Source organism: Ursus americanus, chromosome 1, assembly GCF_024610735.1.
Source record: "Ursus americanus isolate L20-20 chromosome 1, mUrsAme1.1.p, whole genome shotgun sequence".
NCBI lineage: Eukaryota > Metazoa > Chordata > Mammalia > Carnivora > Ursidae > Ursus > Ursus americanus.
The window spans coordinates 9,201,929-9,229,391 of record NC_142127.1 but is presented as its reverse complement, the minus strand read 5'-3'; the positions used below and the strand labels follow the sequence as shown (position 1 = coordinate 9,229,391).

The 27,463-nt window shown below is 52.8% G+C and overlaps 1 protein-coding gene across 1 annotated transcript in view; it reads left to right on the top strand.

Annotated features, from left to right (window-relative positions):
* Nucleotides 1–708: 708 nt before the first annotated feature.
* Nucleotides 709–27,463, top strand: part of GLI2 (GLI family zinc finger 2) — a 250,839-nt gene continuing 224,084 nt past the window's right edge. The window contains exon 1 of the mRNA XM_087854950.1: nt 709–1,124. The gene's annotated coding sequence lies outside the window, so the exon portion shown is untranslated. The remainder of the gene's footprint in view (nt 1,125–27,463) is intronic.

Below are 27,463 nucleotides of genomic sequence, written 5' to 3'. Positions count from 1 at the left end.
CATCTGGCTGTGGCAGCTAGAGTGGAGTCTCTAAAACAACAACAACAAAAAAAAAACCCAACAGAAACAAACAAAACAAAAAACCCTCCCTACAAAACACACATGTACCAAACCTAGAAGGCTTCTCGCTTCTCGCCTGCATGCGTTCAGATGGCGACTCGTGTGAGCCGCGGCGGGGGGCGCGAGTAGGACCCCCGGCACCTGCGAGCGCTGCAGGCTGGAAGAGGGTCCGCGCGGAGCCAGCCGCCCCCCCTTCCCCCGTCCCCCGGCTTTGCCTCTCGTCCCCGGCTTCCGCCCCGGCGCCCGGACGAGCGGGCGCACTGGGAACAGCGACCCGGGCATCTCCCGGCGGAGGGGGAAGAGGGAGGCGGGGAGGGCGGGTGATTTCAGAGATTGAAAACAGAGCAGTCCCTGCGCCTCAGCTCCGGAGCTCATCTGACTTGAGTTAGCGACCCCCCACCCACCCACCCCGGCGCCTTAAAAAAAAAAGTGTTGGAAACTGGCGCGTTCTTTCGTTCTCTACTCGAACTTTATTCGTAGGTGTGCTTTCTCTCCTTGGCGCTGGGGAGGACGGTCCTTGGCCGCCCCCTCCCAGCCCCCCCGGGTTCCCCGGGTCCTCCCGGGGGGCGGGGGCGCGGCGCCCGGGTGTGCTGCAGCCGTGCGCGCGGGGGCGCTGCGCCGTCCGGGCGGCGCTGATGGATTGCAGGAGTGCCGGAGCTCGCCAGCCGAGGCAGCACGGCTCCGCGGACTTTTTTTCAAACTCACATCAATGAGACTTCGAGGAGGAGCGGGAGGCGGCGGCGGCGGCGGCGGACGCGCAGGAAGGCGAGGAGGAGTCGGGGGAGCCAGAGGAGCCGGAGGAGCCGGAGGAAGGAGCGCGGGCCGCGCGGCGCGCGGGAGCCTAGGGGAGCCGCCGGCTCGTCGGCGGTAGGGGCTACTGGGCCCCCGCCCGTCTCTTGGTCCCCTCCCTTGCCTGGCCCGCCCCGCCCCGGCCGGACAGAGCCCCGGTACACGGCAGCCCGCGGCGAGTCGCCGCGCCAGCCAAGTTGGGATGGGGGCCCGAAGCCACCGCCCGGCGCCCCAGAGGCCACCTGCGTGCTAGAGGCAAACTTTTGTCTCCCTCGGTAAAGTTGCATTGGCCTTCTTTTCCTTGCTTTGCGTTGCGAAGTGCCCCCTACCCCTGCCGAGCCCGGGCCGACTGGGATGCTGCGCCGATTCGGAGGGTCCCTCGGCCGGGTACCCGCGCCACGGCACGGGGATCGGGGGATCGGGCTTGGGGGGCCGGGAGCTGGCGAGGCGGCCCCGCTTCGGGCTCTGGCCAAACCGTGCGGGGACGATAGGGGGGATTCGGGGCTAGGGACTCGTGGCCGGGGGCGATTTTGCATCCCCCTTCCTACCTGGGGGAAGAGCCTGTCCTCTCCGGGTGCACAGCCTAGCCGGCCCCCACCCCGTCTTCACCGCGCCCGAGCCCCGGGCTGTTTTTGCGGGAGGTGGTGGGTAGCACCGCAGGCTAGGATGCTGCGAAGCTCCTGGAGGTGGGCAATGGGAGCGTGCCTTAGGGGAGTGTGCTGTGTGTGGAGGGGCTGCAGCCAGCCACTTGTGAACTTCTAACTGCACTTCTCCGCGCTACCCGTCGCGGAGCCCTGCCTTTCTTTCTTCCTCGCTCCTTCCTCCCAGTCTTCGGGCCCTGTTGCCCCCCTCCCCCTCGGTCAGACTCTCCTCTTCGGCCTCCCTCCTTCCTTCTCTCCTCCAACTCCTCCTCCTCCCCTGCCCTCCGCCCCAAGATCCGCTTGACTTCTCGAAGGGATCCGCACGTAATCCCTGGCCCCGTCCTCGGGTCCCCCCACCCCTCACCCCTCACTTTCGTCCCCGCCCCCACTCATCGTTCCCCCCCACCCCCCCAAGGGCCAATCTCTCAACAAGTATATTTGCTGAGGAATTTGAAAAATCCACTACTGCAACTTGATCTGTGTGTGATGGATGGGGAGAGGCGCGTAGAGAGTTGGGCGCCAATCCTATTAAGGGTTTAGAGAGGGGAGCGTTTTTCCCGGACGGGGGCGGGGGCGGGGGGGTAGGGAGGGGTGGAGGAAGGGAGCGTGTGCGTGTGTGTGTATGAGTGTGAGTGCGCCCGCCGCGTTGGGGAGCTGGAAGTCCACCCTGCTCGGCGCCTTTTCAGCCCGGCAGTAATTGCTGTCATTTCCTAGGAAACCCGACTTTTACAGCGCGAGGAGCTCGGGATGGAGCCCGCGCGCTTCACCCCGGGTGACCGGCTGCGGAGGCGCTTGCGGGCCTCGAGCCCCCCCCCCCCCCGAACTCCGTTTCTAGGGTGCCTCTGTCTCCCCACTCCCCTCTCTTCTGTAAAATTTTTTGTATGGCTCTCTGGGTAGATCCCCGCTGGAAAAGTAGACCCTTCCCAAGTCTGGTGCCGGGCCCTGGGGGGTGTTTTACGCGCTGCTCTGCCCTCCCGCCCCGGCATCCCGCTGGGTGCACGGCCTCTGACGCGGGCCTTGCAGTCCGGTGGCCGCGGCGGAGTCCTGGGCCCCCGCCCCGCCGCCCTCGCCGGGCGTGTGAAGGTTTAATCCCGACAGCTTCAGATAAAGGGAGCAGTTGTAAAACGCTCATATGCTGTTTGCAGACGAGGCTCTGGGGGATGTTGGAGAATTTGAAAGTAAACGTTTCCCTCGCAAGCGGCATAAAATAGTGTTTAAACAAATATTGTATTGGCATGCTCAGGGGGCTCAGTGCCAAAAAGTAAAGTAAATAAACTGTGAAATCCAAAATATACAGCGGTGGAAAGCGGAGGAATAGGCGGACTTGTTGCAAGTCCCCCTGATGAGATCTGTTTGTTCTGACCACCTCACCTCCGAGCCCCCTCCCCGCCCATTTCCTTACCTTGGCTGGGAGTTTCCTTCCCTCGGCTTCCCAGCGTCTGGGGGCAGGCCTCCCTGCGCCGGGAGCGGCTCTGCCCCGGCTCAGTCGGGAGGGAATTCATTGTGTGGCTACCTGGGCTGGTTTCCCCCCAGGGGAGGGGAGGGGACCCTGGCCACGCTTGGCTGCTTTTAATTTTGATGTTCTTTATTTAGGCTTTTCCCAGCTTCTGGTCTGCCCCCGGGCAGCAGCAGGTCTAGAATGTAGAGTGTAGACTTGCAGATGCGTGCCTTCCAGGCCCTTCCTCCCCGCTGGTGCCTCCGACTGCACTTCTTGCTCCTCTAAGATCCTTCAGCTTCCTTGCTTTCGTTTTCCTAGACTTGCTGCTTCTCCCTCCTGCGGCTGAAGGTTACAGGAAACTGTGGAGATGTTCCATCCCCGATTTAAATTCCATTCAAACCCAGACAGAAGGAAAAGTTGTCCCTCGTCTGAGAGTTTCAAAGTGAAATTAATATTTTGTCATCTTTGGGATGGTTTTGTGCTTTCCTGTGGCGTGGAGAAATCTGGTGATTTCGGGAGGTTATTTAGTGGTTCTAGGGGGATTTACACTAATGCGAGAAGATCCCCATGGATGCAAGGAGCCCACCTGCCCAGGAGATAGCCCTCGGGTGAACCGGCCAGCTGCCAGTCTAGCATCCGTGAGACTGTGCTCAGAGCAGTCTGTTTTCAGTCAGTGGATGAGGCTGAGAGGGGAACCCCCCGCCTCCCCACTCCCCCCATATCAGGGCCAGGCTGGAGAGGAACAGGATGGGACCGATAGAGATGTTTTTCTCCCCCGTGGGAATTGTTCTGAGGGGAATTTGCAGACTCCTGCAGCAGAACCGCATCCCCCCCCCCGCCCCCAGCTCGCACTAACCCTGGCCTGGCTGTGGCCTTGGAGGGAACTTTGGACTTGGCCCACCTTGACGTTGTGTGTGGAATTAGATGAGGCCCTTCTGGAGTGCCACTCCACTTTCTCAGGGTGCTCCAGCCCACTTTTTGGGGGAGCGTCGGACAGAGGAAATCCTTCGAGTTGCCTGGTCAGAAGAGGGGGCCACAGGGCCGCTGGTCAGCGGCTCCTCGCCGGGCTGTGGGGGTCTTGGAGGCTGTGTACTGTAGCTGGCTTGTTTGCACTGCCGCCTGAAAAATACACAAAACTTCATGCTTTTTGTACTCCCACAAGTGCCCTGTACACAGTGCAGCCCGTAGGCCTGGATTAGCAAACCGGGGGATTCAGCAGGCAGGCAGACAAAATTGGATATTTGTCTAATAAACATCCTTCTTCCATCTGGGCCTCCCCCGGCCACTCCGGGGCAGGCGGGGGGGGGGTACTTTGTCCCGTAGATGCCAACAGTTCCCTTTAAATGAGACCAGGAGGTGTCGTGTGCACTCTGAAAGCCCGGGTGACCCCTACCAACCCCGCTGGCTTGTTACCGCTCAGAACGGAGTCCTGCACCCTCGTGTACCGTAGGGGTGAGGCAGCTTGCCTTTTCTTGGAAAAGCCTGTGTTCAGCAGGGCTTACTTTCATCTGAATGACGCTCCCTCGTGACGCTGGCTTGAGGGAGGTGGAGCAAACCCGTCCAGCTGCTTTGGGCTGGGGTGGGGGGAGGGTCCTACCTGTGCCAGGCCCATTCCCGGGTGCACGGGGTGGGAGGGGGGGATGGCCAGGCCAGGTGGGCCTCGCTGCAGACAGCTGCAGCTGTTCCCCGCTGGGCCAGGGCCCTTTGAAAGGGAACCCCAGGGAAGCAGTTCCCCCCTTTCTTCTTTTCAGTAAGTGTCAGAGGCACGGACAAATGAAACACGTGAAGAATGCCAAAGAGAGAAACTATTCTCAGATTCCAGAAAATTCGGAGGCGCTATATGTGTTTGTACCGACTACCAGAATACGCAGCCATTTCCAGTGAACGAGCCTCCCTGGAGTCTAAAGACCTCGGGGTGGGGAGCTACTCTGTAATTGTTTCCTCAGGCTTGTTTAAAAGACCCTAAGGGAAGGGGACATTGGTGTTTGGTAGTGTCCGTTGGAAAAGGCCAGCAGCTCTGTGGTTTTCAAATAAACACAGGACGCCAGACTCAATATTACGCATTTTCTCTAAAATTAATTTGAGTGTTTGCTCAAAACCCACCTCATTGTTCATTGTCTTTAGATTTCGAGGGTGACGAAAGCATCCTTAACCTCCAAAACTATGTTGAGAACTCCGAAAAAATGCACCAACGAGAACAGAATACTTTCTTCGGGTTTAATATCTTATTTCTCCCAAGTCCTTCTCGAACAAAAGCAACGTCCATAATCCTGTTTGTCTTCTGATCTGGTTTCTTTAAAAACATGCAAGTGGGGGAACATAACTTAGTTAAGATGTGACCAAGAGTACATATTAAACCGTTTTTGGGATTTTTTTTTAATTTAAATTGAATAAGTCAGTGCGGTTTTGTGTGTGTGCTTGTGTGTTGTTAAGAAAAAAAACAGGTTGCTGGGAAGTGTGTTTTAACTGTGAGTGCCCGGTTTCCAGCATTAGCATAAGAAAAAAGTTTTAGTGCATTTACTATTGTCTTGAATGAAGAGTTTCGGCAAAGGGAAGGAAAGCCGCAAAAGGGTGATGGTCCATTGAGATTCGTGAGCAACCCCCAGCTCGTCATCTGCCGCTGAAATCTGTGATCGGATATCACTTTTATCTCTCTTTTCCATTCTCTGGCCTTTTTCACACGTTCACTTTTGTCAAGGTTTATTGATTATGTTTTCTTCTCTGCAAATCTGTGGAAAATTTAATGAACCAAAAACAGCAGTGAAATAAAGGGGACTTTTTATTCATTAGCACGGGATTGATTTCCCCCCTTGGGCCGAGGGCCCCTGGCCTCCTGCGAGGGAGGCGGGGGAGGAGGGCGGGTGGCCCTGCTTCAGGCTGAGGCAGGGCCTCCCCAGGCCTGTGGCCTCACCGCTGACCAGCACTGGTGAGCCTGGGACTCCTGTCCCAACGGAACATTCAGAGCTTGGAGATGGTGGCTGTTCCTGGTCAGCCTACCACGCTGCAGACCCCAGCCTTCTCCTCCAGGATTTCTAGCTCAGGGGGCTTTGGGCAGGGGGCGGGTGCTCATGGGATATTTGTATTCTCCAACCTTACAAACCAGTTGAGTGCCTGCCTAGGCCTTCCCGGGGACACAGTTAAGTATCTCTCTTCCTCCAGCCCAGCTCGCAAACCTGTAATTAAGCAAAGCCCCTGGTGTGATTACACTTTGCTGACTCGGCTGGGTTTGGAACCGCTTCCCTCTACGAAATAGGGTGAACTCTTGCTCTTTCCAGAGGCTTCCTGGGCAGCCTGTGGTACAGTTCTATGGCACATATGTCTGTCTCTCCCTGCCCTACTCTTCTTGCTCGCGTGCTCTCTCTCCTCTTTGTCTCCTTTCTTTCTCCCCCCCTCTTTTTCTCCCTCCCTCCCCCACCCCCTTTCTGCTTTAACATCTCTCTTCCCCCATTTCCTCTTTTGCGGCTTTATTTCTCCCCCTCTCTCCTTTCTCCGTCTCCCACCCTCTTTGTCTCTCCCTCCCGTCTCCCGTCCCTTCTTTTCCCTTCTTTCTCTCTGCTTCCCCCTCTCGTCCGGGTCCCCCACCTCACCGCCCCCCCTCGCCCCCTCCACTGGGCGCCCCGCCGAGGGCTGGCCCGGGAGACGGCGCGCCCAGGCCGCGGGGACCGTGCCCGCGTCCGGGGGACATTCGGTGCCCCGAGTGCCCGCGCGCCGATCGCGCCGCCTTCCTCCCACCTGCCCGCCGGCCTGGTTTGCGGCGCCCGAACAATGGCCACATTGTCCCGCCGGCGCACCGGCCGCCTCCGGCGAGCGGCGGCAGGCCGGACCGTGCTCGTGGCGAGTCGGGAAGAGAGCCAGCGGGCCAGATCCCAATGGGCCCGCGCCGCCGCCTTTGTCGCTGGGCGAGCGCCCCAGAGTGCGCGGGCCCCGCTGCTCCGCGCCTGCGAAGCTCGCTGTTGCCCAAAGCTGCGGCCCAGGCCCAGCCTCCCTCCCGCTCCCTATGGGCTGGCTCGCCCTCCCCTTCCCGGGGAAAGGGGATCGAGGTCAGTTCTGTGTGCAGAGTGGGTTGAGAGCATTTCACCAGAGCCGGGAGACAGAGGGGCCAGGGTCCCAAACTTCGGGTGGCCTCAGAAACTTTTTCTGTAAGGTAGCTGGGAGACTGACTACACGCAGGGAGGGGGCCCGGTCGCCCTGGCCTCACCCCAAAGGCTGGAGAAGAGCGGTGGTCTCCCGGAAGAGTCCGCACCCCTCCCCCTTTCGTCTTGACCTGTACGGAGGCGAGACCTCTTAGTTCAGAAAAAGAAAGATCTCTGAATGCTTAGGATGTTAAAAGAGCATCGGTCCCGGGGTCCAAGCAGATGCTTAGCAATGCTCCTTTGTGCAGTGGACAATGCAATAAGTCAGGCCGACTTTCGAGCCACATTTATAAGGAACTGTAAGGGCCACTCAAGTACACTTGTGCTAAGTTGAATTGATTGAAATTTAATGGCGGTTAGTGGCGATGAATGGTAATGATTTTCCAGCGTATCTTTGGCATACTTGACATTAATAACCGGAGAGTGTGTGTCTACGCTCACCGAGAGCCTGCCACACACGTGAGGCATAGCATTATTCATTTCCTTCGCCTCCTTCCTCTGCTCAAATCCTTTTCCTCCTCACCATAATTCAGTTGTTCGGATGATTTAAAAAAAAAGGGGGGGGGGGAGAAGGAAAGAGAAAAATCTTTCTCCATTGAGCATGTAGGTCATGTCAACATAATTTTGAGCTCATGATTTTTTTCAATTCCTACATAAATCAGCTTCTAATATACAGAATGTGATGAATTTGTGTTAGCTGCCATCATGAATTAATGTTATGCAAATAGGAGCTTTGCAGGTGAAATGATTTACTAAATAATTCCAACTTCTAATATTTAAACTCATCCATTATGTTGGGAGTTAAAAAAAACCAAGTCCATATTTTTGAACCTGAGATGGGGAGATTAATATGTTAAGTATTCGCAGTGTAAGGCAGACCTTGATCGCCACAAAATAGCTCTTAATTTGTTGATTCTTTCTTTGAGAATCTACAAGTCACCAAGCAGTGGCTTAAGAAGAAGGGGCTAGAAGTCTTACCAAGTTTCATCTGGGGGAGGACACAAATGCATTTAAATAATTCCAGCATGACCATCAAGGTAACATACAGGGGATGGAACTAGCTCTGCTTTGGGAACCAAGAGGGGCTTCCCTTTCGAACTGCTCTTGAAAGAGGAGTATGAGTGAGCCAGGTGGGGAAGGGTGAAGGGCCTTTGATGTCCCCTGAACAATGGCCACATTGTCATTTTTGTCATTTGCTAGTTAAGACCATCTTTGTCATTTGCTAGTTAAGACCATTTTTTAAAAAAATCTGTTTATTGTTGAAGTATACATCTCAATACGTATCTCAATACGATGTTATATTGGTTTCAGGTGTACAACACAGTGATTCGACAGTTCTATACTAGTTAAGACCATCTTAAGACCAAGTGATTGATACCTGCCCAAGAAGGTGGCAGGGGTATAGAAAGTTGGACAGAGGACCCCCCCCCAAGCCCCCAGCCTCCCCCCGCCCCCGCCCATAACTGTTAGGAATCCTTATGTGCATCATCTTTCGGGCTGCTTTCCTCTGGAAAGAGTTGAGGAAGAGCGCCAGATGGATGAGTGCATATGAAGAAAAATTAGCCCGAACCCTTGGGGTTACCCTGAGGGAGAAGGAGACCGTTCACTCAAGAGCTGGCTGACCCTGGGCAAGTTGCTTTGACTCTCTGTGGAAGGAGGGCTTTGGCAAAGGTGATCTCAAGCTTCTTTGGTTTCAGAATCCTTCGAGCCAGGACACCCCGTCTCTCGCTGCCCATCCTAAAATCAGCCGGCAGGCAAGGTGGGAGGACCGGAATCTGGAGAAAGCGTGTGGGGTCTCCGTCACTGCCTCTGCTTTTGGGGAGTGTGTAGTGAGGTGCTGCTCAAGGACTATGCCCCACTTTCCCACCAGTCACTCTCCCTAGCTCACGGCAGTGCTCGGGCACCTCTGGGATGTGGTCACGGCGGGAGCATAAAGGCGGGTAGACTTGGGGACATTGGCGGGTGGTGCGGCTGGCGGTGGCGGGGGAAGCACATGGCCTGTGATAGCCTTTTCAGACTTTCTTGAAGGCTACAGACAAGCTGAAGGAGGGATGACACATAAATATGTCTCGGATCTCTGAAGATAAGGGTAGAGTTTTGACTTGACTTCTCCAAAAATTGAGGTCATTGTGGTCCGATGACAGGTTGAAGGCACATCACTCAGACATTTTCTCAGACAGGGGTGGCTTGTGCTGTGGCGATACATTATGTGTCCAAGCTGTGACAGCGTATTTAGGGCCGGCCCTCGCTGTCTGCAGAGATCAAGGTGAGGGGACGTGTCTGGTGTCCGCGGACTGAGTGTGTGCATGCGTTGCCTTGTTTATGTAGGGAAAGGAGAAATCAGGCTCCGCAGTGGCACAGCGAGGAATTTCCGGGTTTGGATGCAATTCAGATGTCTCCATCTATGCAAGAGGTGTGTACTATAGTCTGTTACTCACACATGGGGCATAGTATGTTAAGTTACTCTTCCTGCTCAGTGTGAATGCAGGGTGGGTGATATGTATATATATTTATTCTGAAATACATATATATATCAGTAAGTCTCTAACTATCAGGAACGAGATTCGTTTTTTCTATTCCTAAGATGCACTTCTACAAAAAAGAAATAGCATAAGAAAATGAAGTCAGAACTGGAAACGCATTACAGCGGCAAATCTGAGAATAAAGCCTCAGGCACCTAAAGTGGGGTTCCTGGGACTCCTGGATGAGATTCAGATTCAAGTGGGGAGCTTGTTAAATATGCAGGTTTTCAGGCCCCAGGGAGTACCTAGTGAATGAGAGAATTCTTGCCGCATGGGGTCCTGAGATCGGCATTTTATGAAGGCTTTTTAGGGTAAGGTGATGGGGATCAGCGTTCTCTTTCTCTGATGCCCCCGGTTCCTTGGTGACTTTTGCAGTGAGAAAGGAATAGCACTGGCGTCTATCTATAAGGCTGGGTGGACAACCCGGGATGGGCCTCAGCAGATCATTACGACTTTTAGCTGCCTGATTAGCTGGTGCTGGACGGGAGGTTGGGGCAGGAGGGCCTAAAATTGAGCTGTTCTGCTCCAGAACATCACAGAGCAGTGGACTCTAGGGCAGAGGCTCCCTTTCAAGGGACAGTGATGATCACCTGCTTTGCTGTGAAAGGTAGCTTTTAGGCCCCAGGAGAAACCAGAGCTTAGTGAGCTTATTACGTGTGTAGCTCTGGCCCAAGTGTCCCTAGGATGTCTCCTTTTTTTTTTCTTTTTTTCTAAAGATTTTATTTATTTATTTGAGATAGAGAGAGAGAGCACGCGCGCACAAGCAGGGGTGAGGGGCAGAGGGAGAAGCAGGCTCCTTGCTGACCAGGGAGCCGGGTGCGGGCATCGATCCCAGGACTCTGGGGTCCTGACCTGAGCCCAAGGCAGACGCTGAACCGACTGAGCCACCCATGTGCGTCATGACAGCTGCTCTGTCAGTGCTCATGGCCGAAGGGGCCAGAAGTTGGACCCACTTGGCGGGGGGGCCCAGTTCGGTGTTTCCCAGTTTGAACAGACACTCTGAAAGTTCCACTCACACTGAGGTTTGGCTGAAAGGCCTGCCCTGTGGGTGTCGATGGTCTCTGATGGAAGGTGGGAAGGAGATAGCCCGGCAGGAGTGGGCGTGCAGAGAGGAGCTGGTGGCAGCGGCCCTGCCTACGCTGAGCGGGCCTCAGGCCTGGGGGAGCCCGCCCAGAGGGGAGGATGGGCTGTGCAGCGAGTTCGCACCCCCCCCCCCCCCGCCCCGGCTCACGTGCCCCCGGGAGGTCAGCCTGCCCCGCGAGAGCTGGGCACTGCCGCCTGGCATCCTGCCCCCTGTCTCAGCGCCCTGTCCCCCCACCCTGGCCCTGGCGTCAGCGTCTTTCAGCAACATCCTGTCTCACTATGACTTGAGTCGTCTTCAGAGGAAGAAGGCACAGAAGAGCCTGGAAGGAGTCTGACGAGTGCGGGGCGAGCGGAACATGAGGACAGGCATGGTTTCTGTCAGGCCCTTGCCTTTCAGCTCAGAGTGCGCGTCCTGACAGCTGCCTCACTGGTGTGTTTTAGTATTAAATGAGGCTCCACGTGCCAGCCCGGCAGGGTCCTCGCTCAAGGTCAGGGTCCCGGGGACATCTTTCCTGTCACTAAGGCCCTGCTGGCCTTGGACACTTGGGCCCTCACGTGCCCCTGGCTCTGATGGCGTGGGCCGGCTTCTGGGGGCTTCGTGATCTGGAGTGGGCTACACTGCAGACTGTTGGCTTTGTGTGGGTACTTCAAGTGCACCTGGGCCAGGACTTCAAGAGAGCCTGAAAAAAGAAACTTTTCACGCATCCGAACTTGGGACGTGTGGACTTGTCCTCGTCCATTGTGCAGTTGGCTCAGATGGAGGCCGGTGGGAGGCATTTGGCGGGTCTGAAGGGTGCAGTATTGTTTCCTTGTCCACGTTTGCTTAGCTTCTCTGTGTAGTCTACACTCCCGAGGGTGGGCTGTAAAGCTGAGTGAGGGCACCCAGCTCCACAGCTCCCCTGGCCCTGGGAGCCCCGTGGGAAGTGGGATGTGGGCTTGTGGCATTAACCTCTCCTCCGGGACTCTGCGGTGCAACACCTGGGTGCTGAACCCCCCAGATCCCGCCCTCGGTCCCAGGCCCTGCAGGCCCCCTCAGGCCCCCAGCACTCCGCCCAGCTGTCTTATCAGGAAGGGCTGAGCCCCCATGCTCTAGCGTGGTGCTTCTTCCATTGCCATCCCCAGCCATCTTCAAGGGGCCCACCTTGACGGGGTAGTCGGTGGCAAGCAGAAAAGCCAGAGGCAGCTTAAGGCTGATGGTGCCTTTGGAATCGGGCTTGGAAGCCTGGGTTTGCCGAGCTGGAGGGTCCTGACTGACCACCTCCCCCGCCACCACCCACCGGTGGTATGAGTCCTATTCTTGCTTTCGGCGATTTCAGCTGTGAGAGCCAAGCTCCTAGCCCAGTGTCCGGCCATGGGCATCTACTAGCTAGCTTCACGGAGCCGGCTGCCTGAGGAGTGAGCGCTGCGGGCCCCCCTCCAGCTGCCCTGCCGCAGGCCCGGCCAGGCAGACGGAGTGGGTGTGTGGGGCAGGCCTGGGTCTCATCCACAGCCCTGCCCAGCCCAGGGTCACCCTGTGGGTACTTCAGGTTCTTTACCAGTGGCCTAGGCCCTGTTGATCCCTCTTCTGTTTCTGTTTCTTTGGGTTTCCCTTTATTAAGGTTTAAAATCCTTTTCTTTGCATGGTGAGGGGCTCTGTGTTCAAGGTCTGGGCTTTGATTGAGCACTTGCGGATTCAAGCAAAGCCTTCTCTTCTGATGTAAAAATATTAAAAACAACAACAAAATATCTTGCCCACAAGACCTTAAAACTAAGATATGCTTTTTTACAAAAAAAGCCTTGGGAACTAGGGAACATCATAAAGAGGGAAATTTCATTAAATATCCTTCCAGTCTCTCTATTGTTTTATATGAAACAATATTTTTTCTGTATTTTCTTACAAATTGAAGTTACAGTGTGTACAGTCATGTAACTCTTGATTCACTCAACATTATATCATAGACATTTTTCCATGTCTATTAATGAGTAATTTCTATTTATGTGGGGTTTTTTTTTGGGCAGCATAATATTCCTTTGTCTGCCTCTATTGTATTTTTACTTTACTCTTTTTACATGGTTGGATATTTAGATTGTTTCTAGTTTATGTATTTATTTAAAACATTTTTTTAAAAAGATTTTACTTATTTGAGAGAGAGAAAGAGAGAGAACACAGGAGGAGAGGGAGAGGGAGAAACAGACTCCCCACTGAGCAGGGAGCCTGATGCGGGGCTCGATCCCTGGACCCTGAGATCATGACCTGAGCCAAAGGCAGCCGCTTAACCACTTAACTGACTGAGCCACCCAGGAGCCCCTTGATTGTTTCTAGTTTTTGTTATTATAGATAATGTTGGAATAGGTGTCTTTGATGTAAACGTTCACCTGGAGTTCTGATCATTACTTCGGAATAGATTCTGAAAAGTGGTCCAGCTTGGCCAAGGTATTTGGACAACTATGAAGCTGTCAGTAGGCCTTAGTGGATTTCCAGTGGTGTCTTCCTAGCTTTGGGGGAGAGATTGAAGATGCTGGTGTGAGGTTTTCAGAACTGTGTACAAATCAAGGCAGAACAGTTATTGAGTGCCTTCTGCGCGTCTGGAAACATGCAAGTCACTTGCAGACTATGGTCTCATTTTGTAGATGGGTAAACTGAGTCTTGGAGATACTGGATAATCCCCATGTTTAACTGGCCGTTGGGAAGCAGAGCCCTGAGCAGAGTGAGACTTGCTCTCCTGAGGCGTTGGCTTCTGAGTGCTGCCCTGGGAACAGCACCGTTTCTCAACTAGGGCGATTTGTCCCCCGGGGGTCATTTGTCAATATCTGCAGACGTTTTGGTTGTCACAGCTTGGGGGTTGGGTGTGTGTGTGTTCCTGGTATTTAGTAAGTGTGTTACCGGCATCTAGTAAGTAACTGCTTTGCCAGCCCCTGCAACAAAGAATTATCCAACCCCAAATGTTACCAATACTACCAAACTCTGGGCGAAATGTCACCCGCTAGGCTTTCCTCCCTGACCCACACACCAGGACTCTGGTCCTCTTCTCACCGGGGCTGGCAAAGCAGGCAGCAGTGCCTTTTCACACCTCATTCTCACGCCGGGCTGGAAATCTTCAACCCTCTTCTCTGTGCCTTGAATTGGAAACAGTGTGGCCGCTGCCATCACGAGGAATTCCTGGAGCAATCCATCAGTCAATCAGCTAGCACTTACTGGAACATCTGTTCTGTGCCTTGCACTTATTAAGCTCACCGCCGGAAGCGCACACCTTGCTAACTTGATTAAGAGCCTCCGGCCTCTGCGATCCCAGCAGGGTTCTCAAATGTGCATCTTCTTCCGCGAGGCTCCATGCTAGTGGGGAGGCTACTTTAGGAAAGTCATGAATTGGCCAGAGTGACCTCAAAAGGCAGCTATGGAGGAATGTTGCCTGGAGCAGGGATTGCCCTCAACTGTTGTCAGAGAGAAATTGATATGTGTGTTTTTCTGGCTCCAGGCTGGTAGGTTTCTCGCTTCACGAGGAATTTTGTACCAGGCTCTTCCTGGCAGCTACTAGTCAGGGACTGTGGGGTCTTGGGTGAGAATAATGGGAGATCTGGGGTGGGGGCCTTTTGGCAGTGGCTCATGTGTTTAACCCAACAGTGGTGCCTGAGCAGTCCTGGAAGGCTTCTTCCAGGAGAGGGCCAGACCTGGTCTCCAGGATCGGGACTTTGCCATGGAGGGGCAGGGGAAAGAAGGACAGTCCAGGCAGAGCAACTCGGGCAAATGACGGACTGAGCGTGGCATTTCTGGAACCTACAGGGGGTCAGTGTTACTTGGAGGGTGAGGTGTGGGGAGGGGCTCTGGCAGTCTGCAGAGGGGCCCTTTATGAGAGCCTGGGGATGCTTTGAGGGGGTGGCTCTGTGATCCTAAGGATGGCCCTTGTGGTTAACCGTGGGTTAACTCCAGGTCATGAGACATAAGTGGGGGATGGGACATTGGGCAGCAAAGTGATTCTCTGTCTCCTGGGTTTGGGCTGACTCAGTTTCTCCAGTTTTTTTTCTGCCAGGGAGGCCAGGCACAACAGTGGAAAAGAGGGAATTCCCAGAAAATATGCACATACATCTTCTCACTCGAGTAAACTTTGCCCGTCTGTAGGCAAGAGCTTTGCCTATTTGTGACCTACTCCCTGAAGTTAACTCCCCTACCTGATGGCTGGTGGAAAAAGGAAGAGAAGTTGAATCCAGTTCTCAGAATACTCTTCACTATGGTCCTCCGGAACACTTTCAGTGCTTTAAGGGTAGTAGTGCTTATCCATCCATCCGTCCGTTCATCCTCCCCACTTCCTTCCTTCCTTCCTTCCTTCCTTCCTTCCTTCCTTCCTTCCTTCCTTCCTTCCTTCCTTCCTCCATCATCTGTCCATCCTCCATCCATTATCCATCCATCTACCCTCTCTCCCTCATCCATCCATCCTCCCTCCATCACCTGTCCATCCATTTTCCCTCCATCACCCATCCATTCATGCATCCTTCATCATCCAACCATCCATCCATCCATCCATCCATCCATCCATCCATCCATCCATCTTCAATCCATCCTCCATCTTCCATCCATCATTATTATCCATTATTCATCATCCATCCATCCATTCTCCATCCATTGACTCCAGGGATTTTAAAGGCCTTTGTTGTTGGTCCTTGGTGTATCTCTCCTCTCCTATCCATGAAGCCAATAACTGAAGGGTCACTTCCTTCGTGGAGTCTTTCCCGGATCAGACCTAGGCTCCCACTTGTCTCGGGAGTTTCCCTTGCTTGTAACACTCGTTAATACTGTCATGCAGTTGTCTATTTGTGTTTAGTAAATGTTTATTGATAAATACATTCTGTAAGATTTTTCAGTGGGAGAAATTGGCATTTGTTCAGTGTCCTTCGACACCTCTCTTAAGAAATATAAGTCAACCAAGCAGTCTCCAGATTGGTGACCTCGCTTTGAGAAAGTAAGAGCAATTGTTATAAAATGATTCGAGTGTAATATAGCAGAGTCGCATTTTTATACAATCTAAGCATGTGTTGTATAGTTCCTTTGGACTCCACACGTAATTTCTGTGTATGATATTTGTATGCCCACTTTGAGGGATGTTGAGGTGGGAGGCAGGTGGTTTTGGTGGAGAAGGTCTTGGAGATGTGGTGCGGTAACCAGGGATCTAGCCTGGCTCTGCCTGGAGTTAACTTGAGACATCCGTAGGCAGGCACGCCTCTCCTAGTTTATTCCTTGTCAGTCAAGTGAGGCAGTTGGGATAGATCATTTCTAGCCATGATATTCGGTGCCTGGGTCACAATTTCTCTACTCCGATGATTAGAGAGGGCTGCCTTTGGGGTTTGTAGACTCCCGCGTGCTCACTTCACTGATTTACTTGAATAAGGAAGTAGCCTTGACCTTAGCATTGCCACAGGAAGTGCTCTTGTCTTTAAGCACTTTTACACCATCTCAAGATGGAAGGGCGTTAGAGACCATGTGCTGCTTTAGCGACCGCCACCACGAGGTGTGGGACAGGCACTCGGGTCCTGCCAGGCTCGCAGCCTGATCTGTGTGGGAGGAATTTTCATTTGCATTTTATGGATGCTGCGGAGGCTTTTCCGATTTCACTGGAGTTCAAGTCCCGAAGGTAGAGCAGTCAGGGTCACAGCTCCTCTCTCCTCCCTAGCGTTGGGTTCCCATCCACGCGGGCCTCTGCCATAACCTCTGGGAGGAGGGCAGGACACAGCCTTTGTCTCTGCAGAGACCCCCCTCTTGCTTGGGAGGCCCCTCCGTGGCAGCCTGGACAGTTGGGAATGCAGCCCCACCGTCAGTCCCAGCCTGCCTGCTCCATCTCTCGCTCCGACCGCTCCTAAAGGAGGTCTGTCCACTTGTTGTCCCTTCTGTGGCCCCCAGTTCTATGAGGGAGGACCGTGAGTGTTTTCCCTGGGCTCGTTCTTTCCCGGGCTGGCTCCCGCCCCCTTGTTAATGGGCAAATCCAGGCCCTCCATGTTTCACACGACCCAGCTTGGCATCTGTTTGGCACCCTGGCTACCGAAAGGGACCGTCCAGACGGCTGTGGCATGACCATGGGGGAAGGGATGGGCATATTAGCCCTTAATTTGGAAGGTTCGGTGGAGCAGGGGTTGAGACCAAGCGCTGGAGACAGACGGCACATCCCAGCTCTGTGCCTCTGTTTTCTTATCAGTGCAGTGAGAATAGCTGTGGACCCATCTCCTTGGGGTATAGTGAGGATAAATGAGTTCACAGCTAGCAAGTCCCTGGTACACAGTAATAAATCTTGATTATTAGTAGTAAGGCAACCCAAGTGGGCACCGTGCATTTGGCGACTAGGTCATGCAGCAGCCCCGTTAGGCTCCAGTCAACCCAAATCCTGGTTCTCACTCAGCGTGTGCTGCTGGTTTAAGTCAGAGCCCCCATCCTGCTGGGTTTTACGGAACAGGCATCTGGGTGGGGCGGACCCGGTGCTTACCAGCACCCCCACCCTGGCCAGGAGAGAGATCAGGTGTTAGCAGGGGTAGGTCCTAAGAGGTGCCTGATTTTGTCTAGTCTCAGACCCACAAGGCACCTACCAGACATTACCTTCAGGCTGCCAGTGGCTGCCCTGGGCCTGGGGGGTGACCAAGCAGAGTCCTCTGTGCCCTGCCAGGCTCTGGAGAGGCCTTTCCAAAGCAGGTCTCCCAGCCAGATTCCTCCGGAAGCCAAGACAGTGACCATGCCCTCCCACCTGTAGACCTGGTCAAGTGCAGACGGTTGCTGGGCAGAGAAGAGACACGAGCTTCCCGAGGCTGGTGGCTGTGAGGCTCCCGCAGACTAGCCCCCTGTGGCTGCTCAGGGGCTTCTGCTGGGCAGGACAGCTGGAGTGAGGCTCCCTTGCCCAAAATTGTCCTGTCCCCATTCTCACCTCGACTTAGGCATCATGGTGGCCCAAATATTGAAACAACAGATATGCTGTCTTGGATTGTCTACTTAATTCTAATCTTTGTTAATATTTATCTGTTAAGGGGTGCCTGTGTGGCTCAGTCATTAAGCGTCTGCCTTCGGCTCAGGGCGTGATCCCAGGGTTCTGGGATCGAGCCCTGCATCGGGCTCCCTGCTCCGCTGGGAGCCTGCTTCTTCCTCTCCCACTCCCCCTGCTTGTGCTCCCTCTCTCACTGGCTGTCTCTCTCTCTGTTAAATAAAAAAAAAAGAAAAAATTTATCTGTTAATATTTATCCCCCCCAACATTTTACAGATTCAAGATTGTATAGTTTATAATTTGCATCCTGTAATTTTTACTTAATACTTTGGGTAAGCACTTGTTATAGGCTCTGTCAAAATGTGTTTGTGGTTGCTTCTTCAATTTTGGACGTAAAGGTTATTTTTTTCATGATCATAACTAATTCTTCAAAAAACCTTTATATATAAATGCTCTAAGATTATTAGTGTACTTAACTTCCTTTTTTTTAAAAAACCAGAAACTTGTAATTTTTGTAAACTAGTTAAGAAAAAAGATTTTAAAAGAAGAATGTAAAAGCCACCGTGACCTGAGGCCCACATGTTCCCCCATGGTCTTCGTGGGAAACCCCCTTAGCACCTTGGTCCCTTCTAGACCTTTTCTATTTATGTTTACTAGTATTTTCTACACTCACAGGATCACATCTCATAGATTGTTTTGTAATTTACTTTTGTCGATTACGACCACATTCGCGTGTGTGTTTTCCCTCAGATGTAAATCTTTGACTGTAACTGGTCACATTCTTTGGGTAAACTTCCAGAGGTAGAATTCCCTACCAAAGGTGAGGTCATGTTTAAACTCTACTCATATTTCTCGGCAAGTGGTTAAAAAGAAGTAACTGCCCCAGGGGAGGGCAGCCCAGGAAGCTCTTTTTTCCCCCCTTTGATACAAACTTAATACAAATAAAAAAGTTTAAACATTTAGAAATGGATAAAGTGGAATGAGAAGTTCCCCCTAAATCCTACTACCTAGAGATAACTACCGACCATGGGTATGATGTGTTTTTCGGCACTTCTCAACTGACATGAACCGATATTTTATTGTCATGACTCAATTTTTACCCACATGGGATCGTATTACCAATAGTGTTCAGCAGCTTGCTTTCTGTGTTCACTTAGCAGTGTGTCTTGGTGTTCTTTCCACATCTGTCCCTATACATCAAGCTCACTTATTTTTCACTTACCTGTGATTTTTATGTATCCTTATTTATTTAGTGAATAGTCACATACCCACACGCTTAACAACTTCAAAAGGCGTAAAGGGTTATATGTACTTATATAGGAAGTCTTACCGGCGCTGTTGTAGTCCACCTGCAATAGTCCTCCCAGGGCCAATCACTGATGCTAGGTTTTGTGTGTATCCTTCCAGAAATAAGCAAGTAGCATTAAAATGAACAGATAATGTTTTCCCCCTTTTATGCCGCAATGGAAGCATAGTATGCAGCTTGTATGATAACCTGCCTTTTTCACTTACCATTCCATGTGAGCGCATGAAGAGCTGCTTCTTCATTCTTTAGGTGTGGGAGGTATACTAGGTATGGTTGGTTCTATCAGAGTTGCATTTTTTGGGTCTAGTCCCTACTGATGGACACTTGCCACTATAAACAGAGTTGCGTTGAACAACCTCATGTCATTTCACGTACATGAGCATATCTTTGTAGATAACCTCCTAGAAATGAAACTTCTGGGCATAAGTGTGGGGTGTTTTTGGTAATACGGATAGATATTGCCGGATCACTTTCCATGGAGGTTTATACTCCCACCAGCAACTTACAAGAGTGCCTGTTTCCCCATATCCACGACAACAGTGTTAGCAACCCCTGTGATCTTTCTCAATCTGATAGTTGGAAAAACGAACACATCTCAGTGGACCCTTTTTTTTAAATGTGAAATTTGATAAGTTTTGACTTACGCATGCCAGCCATCACCACGATCAAGATAGGGAACATATCCATCATCCCCAGAAGTTTCCTCCTGTCCTTCCGTAATCTGTTCCTCCCGCCTCTTCACCTTTCCTAGGCCACCACTGGTCTGTTTTCTGTCACTATAGATTAGTTTGCATTTTCTAGAGTTAAAGGGAACCAAACAGGATGTACTTTTTTTCCCCCCGGTCTGACTTCTTTCACTCAGCACAGTTATTACAAGATTCATCCATGGGGTCCTTATCCATAGCCCATTCCCTTTAATTGCTGAGTAGTATTCCATCCCATGGATATACCACTATCTGTCTGTCCAGGCGCCCGTTGACGGACATTCAAGTTGTTTCCAGTGTGGGGCTATTATACACAAGGCTGCCGCAAACATTTCTATAGGAGTCATTGTGTGGGCGTGGGCGCCCTTGTCTCGGGGAAATACCAAGAAGTGGAACGACTGGCTGATAGGGTAGACGTGTCAGGTTATGAGGCTGATGTATCTGACTTTTTAGGAAACTGTAAAACTGTTTAACCGAGAAGATTGTACCATTTTATATTCCCGCCGGCAGTGTGGAAGAGTCCCAGTGCTATTATGTCCTTGTCAACACTTGGAATGGTTCATCTCTTGAATTTTAGTTACTTTAATTTTAATTTAATCATTAATTTAATCACTGTAGTTTTAATTTGCATTTCCTAATGAATCCTTATACGTGTGGGCCTATTTCTGGACTTTCCAGTTCATTCTTTTGACCTATTTGCCTGTGTTAACGCCAACACCATACTTCCTTGATTACTGAGCTCAATAATAAGTCTTGAGGCCAGGTAGTGTTAGCCCTCTAAATTTATTCTTTTTTTTTTTTAATAAAAGATTATATTTATTTGCGTGTCAGAGAGAGAGCATGAGCAGGGGGAGCGGCAGGCAAAGGGAGAAGCAGACCGCCTGCCGAGCAGGGAGCCCAACATGGGACTCGATCTCAGGACCCCAGGCTCATGACCTGAGCTGAAGGCAGATGCTTAACTGACTGAGCCACCCAGACACTCCTGTTCTTTTATTTTAAAGTTGCTTTCACTTTTTTTTAGATCCTTTGCATTTTTATATGAATTTTAGAATTAGCTTGGCAACTTTTCCAAAAAACCCTTCTTTTAAGATTTTGATTGAGATTGTGAGGAATATAGATAAATTTGGAGAGAATTGACATCCTAATAATGTTGAGTAATCTGACCCGTGAGCAGGGTGTATGTCCCTCCATTTTTTAGGTCTACTTTAAATTCTCTCAGTAATGTCTTACAGTGTTTAATGCACAGGTGCTCTACCTCTTTTTCAGATAGATCCTGAGCGATTTCATGCTTTTTGAAGCTATTATAAGTGGTATTTTAAAATTCCAATCTGCTAGCATTTCAACTTAAAAATGATTTTGTGTACTATTCTTATATCCTGTTTTGTAGATTCCATCTGATTTTGTACATAAATGATCACATCTGAGAATAAAGACAGTTTTATTTCAGTTTGCAAAGAAACTTTGCAATCTGGATGCCTTTTATTTATTTATTCTGCCTTATGTATCCTGGCTGTGGAGCCTCCAGGGCAGTGTAGACAACATGTGGTGAGACCAGGCACCCTTGTCTTGCTCTCCATGTTGGAAAGGACAATATGGTAAATCCCAGTGAGTGGGCTTTCAGATGTTAAACCAGTACTTTCTGGTTTTACTTCATGCATTTAAAAAAAAATTTTAAGTGATCTCAGGGCACCTGGGTGGCTCAGTTGGTTAAGCATCTGCCTTCAGCTCAGGTCATGATCTCGGGGGGGGGGGGGGTCCTGGGATTCAGCCCAGCATGGGGCTCTCTGCTCAGCGGGGTGTCTGCTTCTCCCTCTCCCTCCTTGCTCTCTCTCTTGCTCCCTCTAACCCTCTCTCAAGCAAATAAATACCATCTTTGAAAAAAAAATTTTTTAAGTGATCTCCATGCTCAACATGGGCTTGACCTCACAACCCTGAGATCGAGAGTTGCATGCTTTACCGACTGAGCCCGCCATGCTCCCCTTCATGTATTTTGAAGCTGTGTTATTAGGTGCATAAACATTCAGGATTGTTCTATCCTCTTGAACTCACTCTTTTGTCATTATGAAATGACTTTCTTGATCTCAGGTAATCATTTTTGCTCCGGCTGCTTTTAAGATTTTGCTTTTGTAGTTTTCATTACATTTTGAACATTTTTAGCCATTATTTCTTGAAATGTCTCTTCTTATCCATCTCTCCTTTGGGGACTCCAATTGCACATACATTAGGCAGCTTGAAATTGTTCCTCACCTTTTCTTTTTTTTTTTAAGATTTTGTTTTTAAGTAACCTCTATACCCACCATGGCGCTATCAAGAGTTGCATGTCCTACTGACTGAGCCAGCTAGGCACCCCTCACATGCTCTTTTCTTTTGTAATTCTTTTTTCGCCTCTGGTTTTCATATTGGATAGTTTCTATTGACATTTCTTCAAGTTCATGAACCTTTTTTCCTAGGTGTCTAATCTGCCACTCACCCCATGCAGTGTATTTCACATCTTGGAAGTCTGATCAGGTTTTTTTACATCTTTGGTGTCTCCACTTGAGTTTTTGTTTTTGTTTTAAGATTTGATTTATTTGACAGAGAGAAAGACAGAGAGCATGAGCGGTGGTGGGGGAGAGGCAGAGGGAGAGGGAGAAGCAGACTTCCCGATGAGCAGGGAGCCCGATGCAGGACTCAATCCCAGGACTCCGGAATCATGACCCGAGCCAAAGGCAGATGCCCAACCGACTGAGCCACCTAGGTGCCCCTCCGCTTAACTTTTTGAACATATGGCGTATGGTCATAATAACTGTCTTAAGGCTCTAGTCTACAAATCCTAAATCCCTGTCTGCTCTGGCATGGTTTGGATTGATTATTTTCCTTCTTATGGGTTGTCTTTTCCTGCTTTGTTTGGCATGCCTGGTGATCTTTAATGGATGCTAGATACTGTAAATTTTCTCTTGTGGCATGTTGAAAATTTTTGTTTTCCTATAAATATTCTCGAGCTTTCTCTGGGGCATGGCTGATTTCCTTGGAAGGTTTAATCTTGCTGTTAAGATTGGTGAGATGGGACCGGAGCCCAGGGTAATTATTCCTCACTGTTGTGGCAACAATCTCTGATTTCTTTTCCCAATGCCCTTGACTTTGGAGGTTCTGCAGTCTGGCTGGTGGGCGCAGGCACTGGCCCCGTGGTTGCTGCAGCACTGTTCTCTCTCCCCTTCTGGCTGGTTCTTTCCTTGGCTCTGGGGAAAGGACTGCATGTCCCTGTATTCTGCAGGGGTCCTCCTGCAGATCTGTGATGTTCTCTCTCTGTTCGGCTCTCCCCCCTTGGCATTCTGTCAGGCACACTCTACCTGCCCTGGTCTCTCTGGACTTCAGCCCCATCTCTGCAGCTCAGGGAATCGGTCAGGTTCTGCTTGGGTTCGCCTCCCTGCCCTGTCTCCAGCCTCAGCAGCCTGTGTGTTTCTGTTTCTCAGGGACCACTATCCCTTTGTTGCCTGCTGTTCAGTGTCTTGAAAATCACTGTTTCAAATGTTTTGTCTGGTTATTTGGTGGTTTTGGGTGGGAACCTAAATCTAGTCCCTGTGATTCCATCTTGGCTGGGAGCAGAAAGCTGAGTTTGTATTTTTCTTCCTAGAAGGACTCTTCCCATTTTCAATGGTGTAGAGAATTCTGCAGCACACAGAGTCCTTTCCCTGCATATGCTTACGATCTGTCGGGAGGGTCTGGCTTGTCCGGAGGGTGGCTGGGTACTGAGAGAGGCAGGGGCGCTGCACCGGTCCTCCTGGCCGGGCCGCCCTGAGGGAGCGGGGCCTGCGAGAACGTTTGTGTGGGCCGGAGGTTTGTGTGTTACTCCTAGCACCACACACAGTCTCGGCAGCCTGTCCAAGGGCCGTGTGCACAGCTGAGCGTGGGAGCCGCGTCAGGGCAGAAAACCCCAGAGTGCTTGGGCTTGCCAGCAAAGGCACTCGTTCAAGATGTTGTCATGGGGAGAAAGGGGAAAACGGAAGTGGGAAGGGCCTGGTGTGAATCACGCTGGCTGGGAAGCCTGGCTCCCCCTGGACCGGGCCTCTCAGGCCTGGATGCAGGGCCCTAGGCTTTGTCTCACCCTTCCCTGTGATGGAGTGCTGGTTCCTAGGCACAGATGTTTGGCCCGGGCCTCCGACCTGCCTGTGTGTTCAGGCGATGGGAACCCGGCGTGAGGCCCAAGGCCCAAGGCCCAGTCCCAGGGCTCCTTTAACGTCTGCACTCAGCTGCGGCGGTGGAAAATATCTACAAGCCTCAGAAACAGTGGCTGGATGAGGCCGTAAATCATCCAGCAGTCCCGGAGAGCCGCCTCTGCCCTTCTTGGCCTGGGGAAAGGGCTGTGGGCAGGCCCTGGGGAGCCTACCGTCCAAAGGCTGGGCCAGGCCGCCTGTGACCTCCCTGTGGCGCCAGAAACCCAGAGGGAGAGGCAGAGTGAGGGTAGCAGGACTTAGAATCCAGTCCTCCCGTTGTATGGAAGCGGGGGCCGAGGCCGCGTGGTGGCATTGGGTTGTCCAGGGACACATGGCCTGATCCAAGGCTGGGCTACTGCTGGCCTCCCCTCCTCCTCAGGAGAAAGGGGGAAGAGAAGGGGCACAGAGACTGAGGGCCGGGCCCTTTCTGTGCCCTGTCTCACGTGATTCTCTCTGTACCCCATCCCACTGGCAAGTTTCCCTCTTGGCTAATAGACATGCCGCTGGCTGTGTGAGGCCACTTGGCCAGCAAGTGCAGTGACAGAACTGGACGGTCCAGCCCGTGTGCCCTCAGGTGAGAGACTCTGAGGGGGCCCTTGGATGAGTGAGGGGAGTTGGTCCTTGGGCTGCCCCTCATTGGTCTCTGAGGTTCTCCCATGCCATTCCTCTCTGGGCGAAGATGGGTCAGTGTCTGAAGGGCGGGGTGAGACACACTAGCTGTGTAACTTTGAGGAAGGTCCTTGCCTCTCTGGGCCTGTTGCTGCGTCTGTCAGGTGAAGGGGATGTGCTAGATCCTCCCGGGGCCAATACCAACTCTAGAAATTCTTGGAGGCTCCCTTTGCCCTGGGGTTTGGGCCTTTCTTGGGATGCCAGCTGCGGAGTGGCCCCGAAGGGGGCTCTGAGACGGTTTGGGGCTTCCCAGAGGGCGTGCCTTTGAGGGGATGCCTGAGAGACTGGACGGACCGGAAGTGACGAAGCTTTTCTAGGACTGGGAGATGGAGAGGGACCCCTTCCCTGGGGCCCAGAGTGGCCTCTAGAGGTTGTGTTAGGAGATTCTGGGGACTTCTCCCTTTTGGCACTTGTGTGGGAAGGCTTGTCTTCAAGCTATTCTGGGGAGGTGACCGCATTTCAGTCATCACCTGAGCTCCTGGGTGACTTGTCCCTGTGAGCCCCACCAGCTCTCGTCTGCCTCCTGTCTGAGCCTGGGATGACCCCCGGCCTCCTGCCTGGGTCAGCTCTCAGACCACAGCAGTCAGTCTTTCCTTCTGGGCAGCTCTCAGACCTCACCCCTGTCTCTTTTTGCTCTGTTCTCATGCCCTGAAGTTCTGTTTGCCTCCTTGAAAAAACCAAAACAAAACTGCCATAATGTTTCCAGGTCCTTCTGGAACCCTGCCCTTCAGTTCCTCTTCATTAGACATACTTTTCTCTAAATCCTGTCCTGGGAAGTTCTGACCCGGAATGCCCTGTTGTGCAATCTGACGGGCGCTGGGAAGTCTGTCGAGACGGGCCTTGTCCTGCTCCGGGAGAGCGGGGCCGGAGGAGGAGGGGATGGTCCAGACTGGGCCGCACCTCAGCTTCGCTGCAGCCAGTGCTGTTGCCAGACATTTTTTTCCCGCCTCATTGCTGGTTTGGATCTGGGTACAATTCCACTGGTTTTCAAAAAAAAGGAGGATGGGGTGGCGGGAGAAAGGCAGGTCACCAAGGAGAACGCTCACCTGTGTCGCAGACTTCACCCGCTTCTTGGAGGCTGGCGTCTGGGCCAGATGAGAAAGCTTCGGGAACTGACCTGGGGAGGGAGACCGTCAGCTGGGCTGGGCCGGTGGAGGAAAGAACCAGGGAGGCAGCCTTGAGTCTGGGGGGAGCCTGGATTCTGGAAGTGGGGCATCGGGACTGGGGTGTCCTTAGCACGAGGAGCTTTGGCCCTGGCCACGCTGCCCCAGCCCAGGCGCCGCTCCCCTCTCTTGCTTTCCCCCTCCTCAGATGGGCTCTTAGTCTGGGCAGGAGGAGGTTGCAGCCAGAACCTAGTGGAGGGGTGGAAGCAGAGGGGCACCGCCTCCTCTCCTTCCTCTAAGTCCTGGGCCCACCCCTTCCTTTGCTCTTCCGTCTTCCCGCCTGCGCCCCTTTCCGCGGTTTTCGCTGACAAACTCCGTGTGGGCCACGTGCCATCCCCTCCCTGGGATCGTGTCGCCACCTTGCAGAGGGCTGACCCGTGCTGGATGTGCCCGAGCCCATATGGCTGTTGGCCCCCTCTGAATGGTGGGGCCGGTACCAAGCTGGCGGGGGAGACTTTGGGCTGGTGCCCCCGCTAGTATGGTCTCTGGAGGGTTCAGGACAGTCTGGGTAGCACATTCAGCCCAATGTCTGCCCCACGGGAGCGTCCGTCCTGCTCCCGCCGCATCAAAGGGGACACGTACGTGTTGGACGAGGGGTGGAAATGAAGGGAACACCTTGCACGTGCCTGCGCACAGATCTGTCATGGGGAGGTCCATGTGTGACGATGGCCTGGGTCCCCACCCCTGGACCGTGGTACCAGGAAGCTGCCCTTTAACCCCAGGATCCTTTGCTGGAGCCCTGGTGCTCTGCCTCCGGGTCTGGGCAGGGATCCTCATCACCGACCAGGCCCGTGCTCCCTCTGGCTCTGGAGCTCGAGTTGACTTTACTGTTTTCTTCCAAAACTTGGGGCTTTTAGGGACCAGAGTCCCTGCCTCTTTATTCTTGGGGCATAGAAGGGAGGCTTAGAGGAAGTGCCGGCCTTCTGGCCAAGTCTGAGGTCTTTACTGTCACCTCCTTTGGTCCAGTACCTGTCACCCCTCTTGCTGGCATACTTGACCTCCATGTATTGCCGTCACCACGGGGCACTGCAGGTGACGGAGGCAGAGGAGCTCGCCCAGGGCCGTGCAGTGAGAGGCCGCACCGAGATGGACGGGAGAGTCGGCTCTCTGCCTTCCCGAGGAGGCCCTGCCCTCGCCAAGGCTCTGTGCTGTCTCGTGCCCAGGGCAGCCTTCTTGGTGCATGGCTTGGGGCGGGCGCTCAGTTGAGGGAGTGATGGCAGGGGGCACCCCTCTCGGCCAGGAGTGTCTCCACCTTGGCCTGGACTCTGTGGTCCCCTCCCTCAGCCCGAGAGCACGGCCTCTGGAAAAAGTTGGTTTCCCTTCTCCTGAGGGAGGGAGCACATTAGAAAATTAGGCGAAACATCGGAGTGAATCAGGCCGCGGTGCCGTTTATCTGCAGTGCAATTGATGGCAGAGACTTGGGTAGTTAGAGGAGTGCCCAGGGGCACCCCCGGAGCTGTGTCACTCTGGGGCCAAGCGTTGCTGGAGGCAGTTGTCACCTGCACCTGGGACCCTGCTGAGGGCGTGTGGCCCAAGCTGGTGGCAGTCATGGCCTCTAAGGAGGGTCATGTGGGTTAGGCGGCTCCATGTGGACGGGTCCAGCCCTGGCAGGCAGATGGCCCAGAGGCTGGCCAGTCCAAGGGGGACAGAGGGTGTGATCTCGGCAGCTCACGACGGGGTGGCTCCTGTGGGTGGAAGCATTCTGGAGACTGAAAATCGGCGGGCGGTGCCGCGTCTAGGAGGAGCCTGCCCCAGGCCATGCAGAGATAAAGGCATTAGCTGGAATTTGAACCCAGGCCTGCTGGTGCCAGAGGGTTGGCTTTTCCCCCT